We start from the raw sequence: 10,689 nt of genomic DNA on the forward strand, positions 1-10,689 counted from the left end.
CCAATTGGAGAGACCGCTGAGACTATCTTACTGTCCTTGGCCGAAAGCAACGGAGAAAGTCCACTTTCTTGGAATTTGAGGGATGAAATGTGACCCATGAACGACATTGTTCAGAGAGAAAAGATTGAGGTCTGGTAGTTGTCGTTATTAATTGAGTCGTGTTCTAAAAGAGTTCACCTTTCCTGTTGGAATGTTGGTCGAGATATTCGACGGACTGTATGGTCTGAGTTATTGAATAAAGTGGAATCGAATGATTTGGAGAAGATGAAAATATAAGTCCATTTGGTAAAAAAAAAAAATCCACAAATGATCCAAATTTGATTGTTTGGAGTAACATATAGCTCAAATCAAAGATTGAGCTCATGTAAAGTTTGATCCTCATATGATGATAATTGGGCCTATAAAATTTAGAACAATGACCAATGTGCCCTTCAAATTGAGATGGTACAAAAGTTACGGGTGGGTGGGTTGTATGATCAAAATAGATTTTTTTAGGTAGTAAGATAAGAATATCTCAAACCTAAAAGCGTATTTTAAATTCTAAATTTTCTCTTACATCTAATAGAAGTTTATATCATATTTTAAAACTCATTTTAAAACTTAAAATATAAAAATAATTTTTTAAACTTTTTAAATATTACTTATCTATTTATCAATTTTACTAATTGGAGTTAAATATTTTTTTCATTTAATTAGAAAAAATTATAATAAAATTAATTGGATATCAACAATTTATACCTATTAATTTACAAATCATTAAATAAATCATATTTTAATAAATTTATCAATGTTTGTTATTTTAAATTTTTTTGATCAATGTTTATTATTATTATTATTATTATTATTATAAATTTATGGTATTTAAAAAATATAAAATAAAAATAAAAATAAAAATAAACATATAAATTATATAAAGAAACTAAATATATAAAATTCACCGAACAAATATTTCATAAATACAACATCGTGACTACCTTACCGATATCAATGGTATAATATTTCATAAATACAACATCGTGACTATGAATAAGCTTCTTATTAACCGGATCAAAAAATCGATGTCCAAACTCATCTAGTCCATAACCGACAAACACACACTTATTTGTCTTGTCTTCCAACTTTGACCTCTCATCTTTGGGAACATGCATGTAAGCCATTCACCCTAATACTTGAAGATGATCATAAAAGACATTTTTATCACTTCAAACATGGTTCGGCACATCAAAGTTCATCATCAAGCCGTCTGAAACCACTACTGACTCCATCCGTCCAAACCACCACTGCCTCCAACTGTCCGAAACCCTAATCCAGTAGCCCAAACCTGTAGCCGCCCGAAACCTATTCTCTACCTTAGGATCCTCAATGTTTCCTTTTAACTCGCCACCGATCGATCAATTCACCAAGCCTCCTTCAATGGAACCAAGTATAGTCATTTTGAGGATTTATTTGTTCAATAATATTTTTTTATTATGTTATTACCAAATTTGTTAATATATAGTGTTGTTTGATCAAGTTATCCCAACTCTAGACTCTCGTACACCACCGATCTTTGCCTCATCCTTCATAATGGAGGTAAGAAAATAAAGTTTTCTACATTCTAGTTCATCTACGTTCACGGTTGTTCTAATAAATATTATGAACAAAATAGTTTTGAAATATTTTCCATTTCTTGTTAACCATCTACATTATATTGAACCTCTTTAGTGGGTTGACAGTTAGGATCCAACCAGATTACAGTTTTTATTTTTTTGCTGCAAACATAGTTTTTTTTTAATAAATTAATAATTGAAATAGGTTTCAAACATGAATACAAGCATTAGGGATATCTGGCATAATGAAGCCTGTGTTGGTTTGACAAAAAAACTATTTTTCTCTCCTTTCTGATTCTCATTCTTGTAAGTTGATTACTCTTTTTGTACAGCTAATTAATAAGCATATGAAGGAGTATAGATTTTTTTGTTCTATCTAGGCTTAAAGTATTTAAAACTAAAAAGAGATTCACTGTTGGATCATTTAAGATAGAGCCTACCAGGGTTACCCATTCTATACTGATTGTTCTGGACTGGTTCTTCGATGGTATAATGGCACTATTCTTCACACTAAATACTAGAAGGTATTCCAATTAATTATCCATGATTCTTATCTCTAGTTTAGTAATCTTTGGTAATTTTAGTTTCCATAGATTGATGAATCACCATGAAAATATTTGTTCAGTTAACTCTATAGGAACTTTCAAAGGAGGGAGTCACACAAGTAAGTCTGCTTATGTAGTTTGCACTTTGAATTTAAAATCGAAAGCTTTCATTTGGTTTTTGGTGAGGCTCCATTTGAAAACACTAAATCTGTCCCTATCTAAATTTAGGTTTTAGACGTTTCAGTATTTGGAAACAGATCCATATATAGAAACAAAAACAATAAGATCTTGTTTAATCCTTGATTTTTATTTATTTTGCAAAAGAAAAGCGGATTATGGGTAAAAATATTGTTTTATCTAATTTAAAAAAGAAGAAGTTTATTTGGGTTCTTTTACTTAGTGTTAATGGTGTATAATAAATAGACTTATTTATAAGAAGAAAAAAAGTTTTTTTTATTTGAATGAAGAGTTGATAATTGATGAGACGGTGGTTTATTTGGATTAAATCTATCAAACGAGCTCTAAGTGTTTCCAAATGGGGCCAAATTATTTTTTGTTTCATTTTGCTTGTTGTAGAAATTTATAATTTATTATGGATGATAGAATTTATTCCGTGGTTGCTTTATTTGACGATGAGTGACTCGACCAACATATTATTGCCTGGAAGGACATTTAGTGAGAAAGTTGTAACACTCTTTATTGAAGCATATTTCATCACCTAAAGGAAGGGTTAGTACCACTTAATTTTCTTCATATATTCATCGTCGTCTTGGGAGTGTAAAAGGAACAACAGATTTAGCATGCAAATAGTTGTTATGCTTGATTTTCTATCCTTAAACATTTTCTTCATTTGCTTTGCGATAATTTTTTTTAATTGTCTTAGAAATTTGTCGGTATGTCCTTACGAACTTACTTGGAGGCTGCATAGAAAGACGGGAAGGCACCATTGATCCATCAACTTCGGTATGTCTGTCAGACTAATTCTTCAAATTTTCTTAACTTTTAGATTCTAAACTAATAAATTGAGACAATAATGTATACATTTCTATGGGTGTACATTATAAAATAGTTTTGTTTCTAAATGTACAAGTATTGCTGAAATGCATATCTATTATTCAAATGATCTTTTTGGACTATGTCAATGGATGGTAACCATTGTAGTAATTTTCATTATTTTATGGACAAAATTTGGGAAATTATATTTGGAAAGTTAGATTTGAATTGGAATTGTGTTTATAATATTTGAATTGAATCATGCTTTTGTTAAGAACTAATGTATTGTTAATTAGTATTTATTAATATTTTTTTGCATATTGTATAGTGTAAAATAGTTGATATATGATATTGCGAATAATATAATGCATAACAGTTGATATTGCAAATAATATAGATGACATATTAAACTAAGTTGACGCAAAAACATATAGCAAATGTTAAAAAAATATATTATTATTGCAAAACTATGTACGAATACATTTGCAAATGTTAATGCAACTAATCGTATATATACATATTATCAAAGATATTGAAGAATAATTACACAAACTACCGCAAATTTTATTGCATCATTTTCAAATATTCAATTTTTGAATATAATATATATTGAGTACTGCAAAACCGAGTGAGAATAATTTTGCATTTGTTAATGCAGATTAATTGTATATATATTATCGAAAATATCGAAGAAATAATAGTATAAACTACCGCAAATTGTATTACATCATTTCCAAATATTAAACATTTAAATATAATTCAGATTGAGTATCGCAAAGTCAAGTGCGAATATATTTGTAAAAGTTAATGCAAACTAATCGTGAATATATATATTAAAATAATTATTGCAAAAATATATGGGCTTTTAATATAAATATTAACGTAAATATTGTTGCAAAACTTTTTACCAATGTTAGTTATATATATATATTTTTTTTACAGAATAAGGAATTTTTTTGCATTATTTTAGGTTTTAGTGAAAATTTTATGAGAACTAGTATTATACTCGTTAATGCAAATTTGTAATTGGACGATTTGCAATATATTTAGTATAATTGTAGTTTTAGTTGCAAGCCTCCTTAAAAATGCTAAGATCAGGACTAATGACCAGAGAAAATATTGTTGCGGAGCGACTATTGCAAATCGATAGTTTTTTTGTAGTGATAAAGTAGCTCCTATAATAAATTTATACAAAATATTTGTCGCATTTGAATCTTGTTGTATTTATAAAATTTATCGTATTTGAATCTTGTTGTATTTATCAAAAGTACTCTTCGTATTTGAATTTTGTTGTCGACTGCAAAAAATGGTTAGAACAAAGATAATTTTTATATTACTATACTCAAACATAACAAATAAATAAAAGTAAAACAAATAGATACGCATAATCAAATTATATATTCCATACAAATATAATTTTAGGTAACACCATTAATATTTATTTTTTTAACATAAATGGTGAAAATAATATTATTAAGATTTTCATTCATGTATAATAAATAAAAATTAGCTATATAAAGTAATAAAATTTTCAATATAAGGTAAAAAATCTTAATGCATTAATTTAGTAACTAAAATAAATAAATAATTGGCCATAAGATATTTTTCCATCTTTGATGAAAAATACCTCACATAATTGACATAGAGCTTGTCAATCTTCAATACTTAAATATATAAATTAGACTACCTTTAGTTAATGCATATACAAAATATATATCTATTTCTTGTATAATCCTTCTCACGTGTTAAATTTGTAACTAGTCATGCCAAGATTATGTAGAGGACGTCGAAAAATCACCATGACCAAAATGGAGAAGGAGAGTAACCTTCAAGTGACCTTTTCGAAGAGAAGAACTGGAGTGTTCAAGAAATGCAGTGAACTAACCACTCTCTGAAGAACTGGAGTGTTCAAGAAATGCAGTGAACTAACCACTCTCTGCGGAATCCAGATGCTAACTATAGTCTTCTCTCCAAGGAATAAAGTATTTACATTCGGTCACCCATCTGTAGATGAGATTATAAATCGGATTATGGGTACTAATGATGCATCCTCTTCAACGGGGCTTTCTCGTGAGACTCAACAAATAGTCGAGTCTCAACAAATGTCCAGCGTGAATGATTTGAATAATCAAATCATGCATGCTCAAGAGCAGCTGGAGGCCGCAAAGCAGCGTGGAAAGGTGATAGCTCAAACCTTACAAGCTGGGCGGGAACAAAGGTGGTGGGAGAGATCTATGGAAAATATGACATATCCACAACTTGAGATGGTAAAAGGATCATTGGAGAATATGAAGGCCCTAGTGGACCAAAAGATATCAGAAGTTTCTAATGTATATGCTTCTACTAGCTCCATTAATGGTGGTGAAGGTAGTTTCAATGGTAACATTCCCGAAGCCGGCGCCGTTGGAGATCAAAGCACTCGAGGTGTTATGGGTGGCCCTAGTCCTAGTTCAATTGGACCTCATCAAGCTATGGGTGGGAACAACAACTTTGGCTGTGGATATTAATGATATCATTCTCTTCTCTGTTGGCTGTGCTAAAGTAGGCCATAGTATCTTAGTTTGGTGCCTCATCTTTGTTTCATTATGGGTTGGTGTATCTAATTAGGTTATGTCTAATGTTATTTTATTTTGAATTACTTGTGTCAAGGCATAATAGTTTTATCTTTTTATGTTTGTTTAAGATTTGGAATTATTGACAACTTTTATTTATGTTGATTAGTTTCTTTTTGTTTGTATTTTTAAAAATGTTTTGAATGATATAATATGAATGATTCATATATTTTATTTTCTAATTACAATATCACTTTTAATTATTTATAAAAAAATAATTACATAAAATCCAGTAACATTATAATTATATATTCTCCAAACTTTTTTTAGAAAGAATAAATAAATATATAGTAATTCTTGATAATAAATTTATTAAAAACATATTTATATCATCTGAAATATTGTTATGAGAGTATAAAAATGAATATAGTAAGGAGAAATATTAAATATATCATTATTGTTGCAATTCTAGATACTAGCTACTAAGAAAAGAAAAGAGTTAATTAAAATATACTAAATAGTTATGTTGCAATAAACCAAAGGTAACACTATTTAGAAAAGGATAAAATTAACTGATCAAAACAATAATATATATTTATAATATATTTTTTTAATAAATAATAATTAAACTAATTATATTAAATTACATTTTAACCATAAATAAAATAAATTTATCAATCAGAATCTCATTCATTTTTGTAAATGTTCTAATCAAGTATAAGAAATGAAGCTATAATTTATTGAAGGCTTGTTTAATTAGAAGGGATAGATGACTAATTAAAATATTTATCATTATTTTTTAAAATAAAATAAACATTTTATTAATAAAAAAATAAATGGTGATAATTAGAAAATGTTTTCTATAGGTACATTTCTATACATAAAAAAGAAAATGTATAAACTAAAATAATGCTACAAAATTATTAAACTATAAAGTAGCTCCCGATAATAAATTTATACAACAATATTTGTCGTATTTGAATCTTATAGTATTTATACAAAACTATATGTTGTATTTGAATCTTGTCGTATTTATACAAAAATATTTATCGCATTTGAATATTGTCATATTAATACAAAAATATTTATCGTATTTAATTTATTGTCAACTGAAAAAATAGTTATAACAAAGATAATTGATATATTATTATAATTATACTTAATAATTAAGTACAATCAAAACAAAAAGATATGCATACTCGAGTGGTATCTCCATGCAAATAAATATTAAGGTAACAACATTAATATTTTTTTAACATAAATGGTTAATTAATATTTTCATTCATGTATAATAAATAAAAAGATATATAAAGTAAAAATCTAATTCATGCATTGATTAAGTAATTAAAAATAAATAAATAGTTGGCCATATGATATTTTTCCATTTTTGATGAAAAATATCTAACACAAAATGATATAGAGGATGTAATTCTTAACAACTTAAATATATAATTAGACTCCCTTAAGTTCAATAATATACAAATTATACATCTCTTTTTGCATATTCATCTATTTTTTTTATTGACTTCCTATGTTATTTTTTCTTTGTTTTTGCTAGATATAGAAATACAAATGATTTTATTGTCAATGTTGTGTTAATTCCTTAAAAAAATTATTATGTCTTTATTTATATGATATTTATTCAAAATAATTTATAAATTTGGGATTAAGGGAGCTCAAACTTAATGGGTTGAAATGAAAATTAAATTGTTTTATTTATGTTATAAAATAATATTTTTTCTTTATAAATTTTGTCACATTTGAATTTTATATTAACTTAGAGCTTATTTCATGCAGGGTTATTTGTAAAAATAAAATTGAAATTAAAATATATTTCAATTAAAAAGGTCAATAATTTAAATTATTCATACAAAAAAACTAAAAATTAATTATATCTAATATTTTATAAAATATATAATTAGGGTAATTTGATATTTTATTAATAATGTTATTGATAAAATAATATTATTTGAAAGAAAAAAATTCCAAATAATTTTACATTAGGATTAGTTCAACTAAGTTAAAATTATAATATAATATAAATTTAACGACTTGAAGTGAAATTCTAAAATGAATTGATTTTTTTTATAATTTCACAATTTTATCAAATAAATTGAATCGTTTGTAAACGAGTGCGAATTCTTATTTATAAGTATATACATATTTTTAAATGACATTGTGTTAGAGTCTAAAATCAAGGCCTCGGTCCTAAAATAAATTTCAGCAACCTTTCTCGGCTCCCAGTCTCTGGGCCAGATTTCTGTTTTGTTGTTTTATTATTTTGTTTTGTTTTGCTTTCTTTTTCTATTTTACAAATCGAATTTTGTTATTTTCTTGTATTTGTTGTAACCGAATATTATGTGCAAGACATCACCTATATAAGGCTGATCTTTCTTCCCCAAGGACCTATGAATGGAATAATGAAGATATGAACTTCGGCCCTATTCATCTATTATTATTTCCTATGGACTGTTTGGTATAGACCAACAATAATTCTCTTTACACCCTTGATTCTTCTATCCCCTCCCCCCCAAATTCTCTATCGAAAACCTTCCGCTGCCCATTGATTGTAGAATTTCCATCGGTCTTATAGATCAAGAACTTGATTCTTGAAACCAAAACACACCTTACCAAACAAGTCGTAACATTTTTGGTATCAGAGCAAGACGATTCTCAAATGAAAGAAACCCGATAGCAGCAAAGATGGATGATCTTAAGACCCTACTCGAAGGGCTGACCCAATAATATGCCTCCATGAATGCTGCCCTGCAACAACAGTTGACCGAACAGGATGCCTTGCACAATGCCTTTCAGCAAAATATGGACAGAAGGTATGCTGCTGGAAAAAAGCTTGACAACCATTGAAAAAAGTTCGTTTAATAATGGCCAAAATCCCCGCACCCGACCCTATAATAATTTTTCTTGCTACCTTCCTCCAACTCAGCTCACAAATGCTAATATTCTTGAATTTGATGGGACTGATTTGGAGGGCTGGCTCTTATTGCCGAGCAAATCTTTAGGGAGAGCAAGACGAATGATGCCACCAATCTAGACATTGTTCGCACTCATGTCTCAAAAGAGGCAAGAACGTGGCATGAATCATATTTGCAGAATCGCAACCAAAAGGTAGCATTGACGTGGGATGCATTCAAGAGCGATCTCTTGCTGCGATTCGGTCGCAGACCCTTGTGCAACGCCAAACCGCCGCTGCTGCCCAAACCATGCATTGTTAACACGGTCTGGCCGAGCACAAACCGGACGACCGATCCCAAGGAAGACCGGCGCTATACTTGCAATGATAATTGGGAGCCCAATCATAGGTGCAAATCCAGATTGTTCATGGCCCCAGCTAATCAGCAAGAAGTCCAAGAACTCGTTCAAGAAACCGTCCAAGAATCAGATTTTTATGACCCACCTTTGGTGCTTGAGAGAATTGACGAACGTGTCATTATTTTGCACACTTTCTCGGTCCAGCAAGGTGCCCCTCGGTCGCGGGTCAACATAATACAAGACAGCCAGCTAGAAAAAGCCTTGGAAAATCATAATGTTGCTGCCACGGTACAAATAAAGAGTAAAAACGAATGCCAAAGTGTTTCACTTGTTTTGGAAGACGCTCCTGAAAATTTCCAAAAAATAATCAAAGGGCTCACCCAGCAACCCAACAACCGAACACCGGCCAGGAAGGTAGTCGGAAGACATGGCTATGTTGTTGCGCATGTGTTGCTAGTCTGGATAAAGGACTGGGCTTGGTTGTTTGAAGACATTCTAGAGTATGCTCGGAAGAAAAATGGCCCTTTTGGCCGCAGCGGAAGCGTGCTGGGCCGAAGGAAGGACTGGTCGTGGAGCAGGAAATCGAAGGCTTCTAAGAAATGCGGTCCTAGGACTCCGACACTTGCAGGACTTGTTGAAGTCCGACCGAATTTTTGACATATTGAGCATGCGCATTAGAGGCTCGACAGACTCGGCAGACCACACTCTTTTTCGTCGAGGGCGACGAATTTCGAAGGGGGAGATATTGTTAGGGTCTAAAATCAAGGCATCGGTCCTAGAATAAATTCCAGCAACCTTTCTCGGCTCCCGGTCTCTGGGCCAGATTTCTGTTTTGTTGTTTTATTATTTGTTTTGCTTTCCTCTTCTATTTTACAAACCGAATTCTGTTATTTTCTTGTATTTGTTGTAACCGAATATTATGGAGCAGACATCACCTATATAGGCTGATCTTTCTTCCCCAAGGACCCATGAATGGTAATAATGAAGATATGAACTTCGGCCATATTCATCTATTATTATTTACTATGGACTGTTTGGTATAGACCAACAATAATTCTCTTCACACCCTTGATTCTTCTATCCCCTCCCCCCAAATTCTCTATCGAAAACCTTCCGCTGCCCTTTGATTGTAGAATTTCCATCGGTCTTATAGATCAAGAACTGGATTCTTGAACCCAAACACACCTTACCAAACAAGTCGTAACATATTGTCATAAAAAAAAATTATGGCAGTGAATGCATATTTGGAGTTACAAGCTATCATGATTTTACTTTAATAACTTTTATTAGAAAATTTTATTTATACTATTATCCTTGAAAAAAAAATATAAGACATACAAGTTTTAGTTTTATAATGATCATGAAATGCTGAATAAGTGGTGGACTTAAGTCAAAATTTTAGTTCTCGATAATAGTCATCTTTTAGTCCAAATGATAAATGCGTTAAAAGTAAAAATAAAGAGTTCAATATGTCTTTTAAAGTAAAATATGAATATGTACTTAGTTTAAAATAAATATAGGCTTCAATTTAATTCCTTTAATAATTTTTCAATAACTAGAATAGAGAACTTTGCTTTTATTGTTGTTTCATTAAGTCGTCATTAATCAACACAAAACAAAGTGTTTAAGTTTAATTACCCATAGCTTGAATTTCATCCATGGACATCAATAACCTTACAAAATTCTCATTTCCTCCTGTACGTATCTTCCTAGTACACATTGATCAAGAGTTCTCTAGAA

The sequence above is a fragment of the Impatiens glandulifera genome, chromosome 6, assembly GCF_907164915.1.
Source record: "Impatiens glandulifera chromosome 6, dImpGla2.1, whole genome shotgun sequence".
Lineage (NCBI taxonomy): Eukaryota > Viridiplantae > Streptophyta > Magnoliopsida > Ericales > Balsaminaceae > Impatiens > Impatiens glandulifera.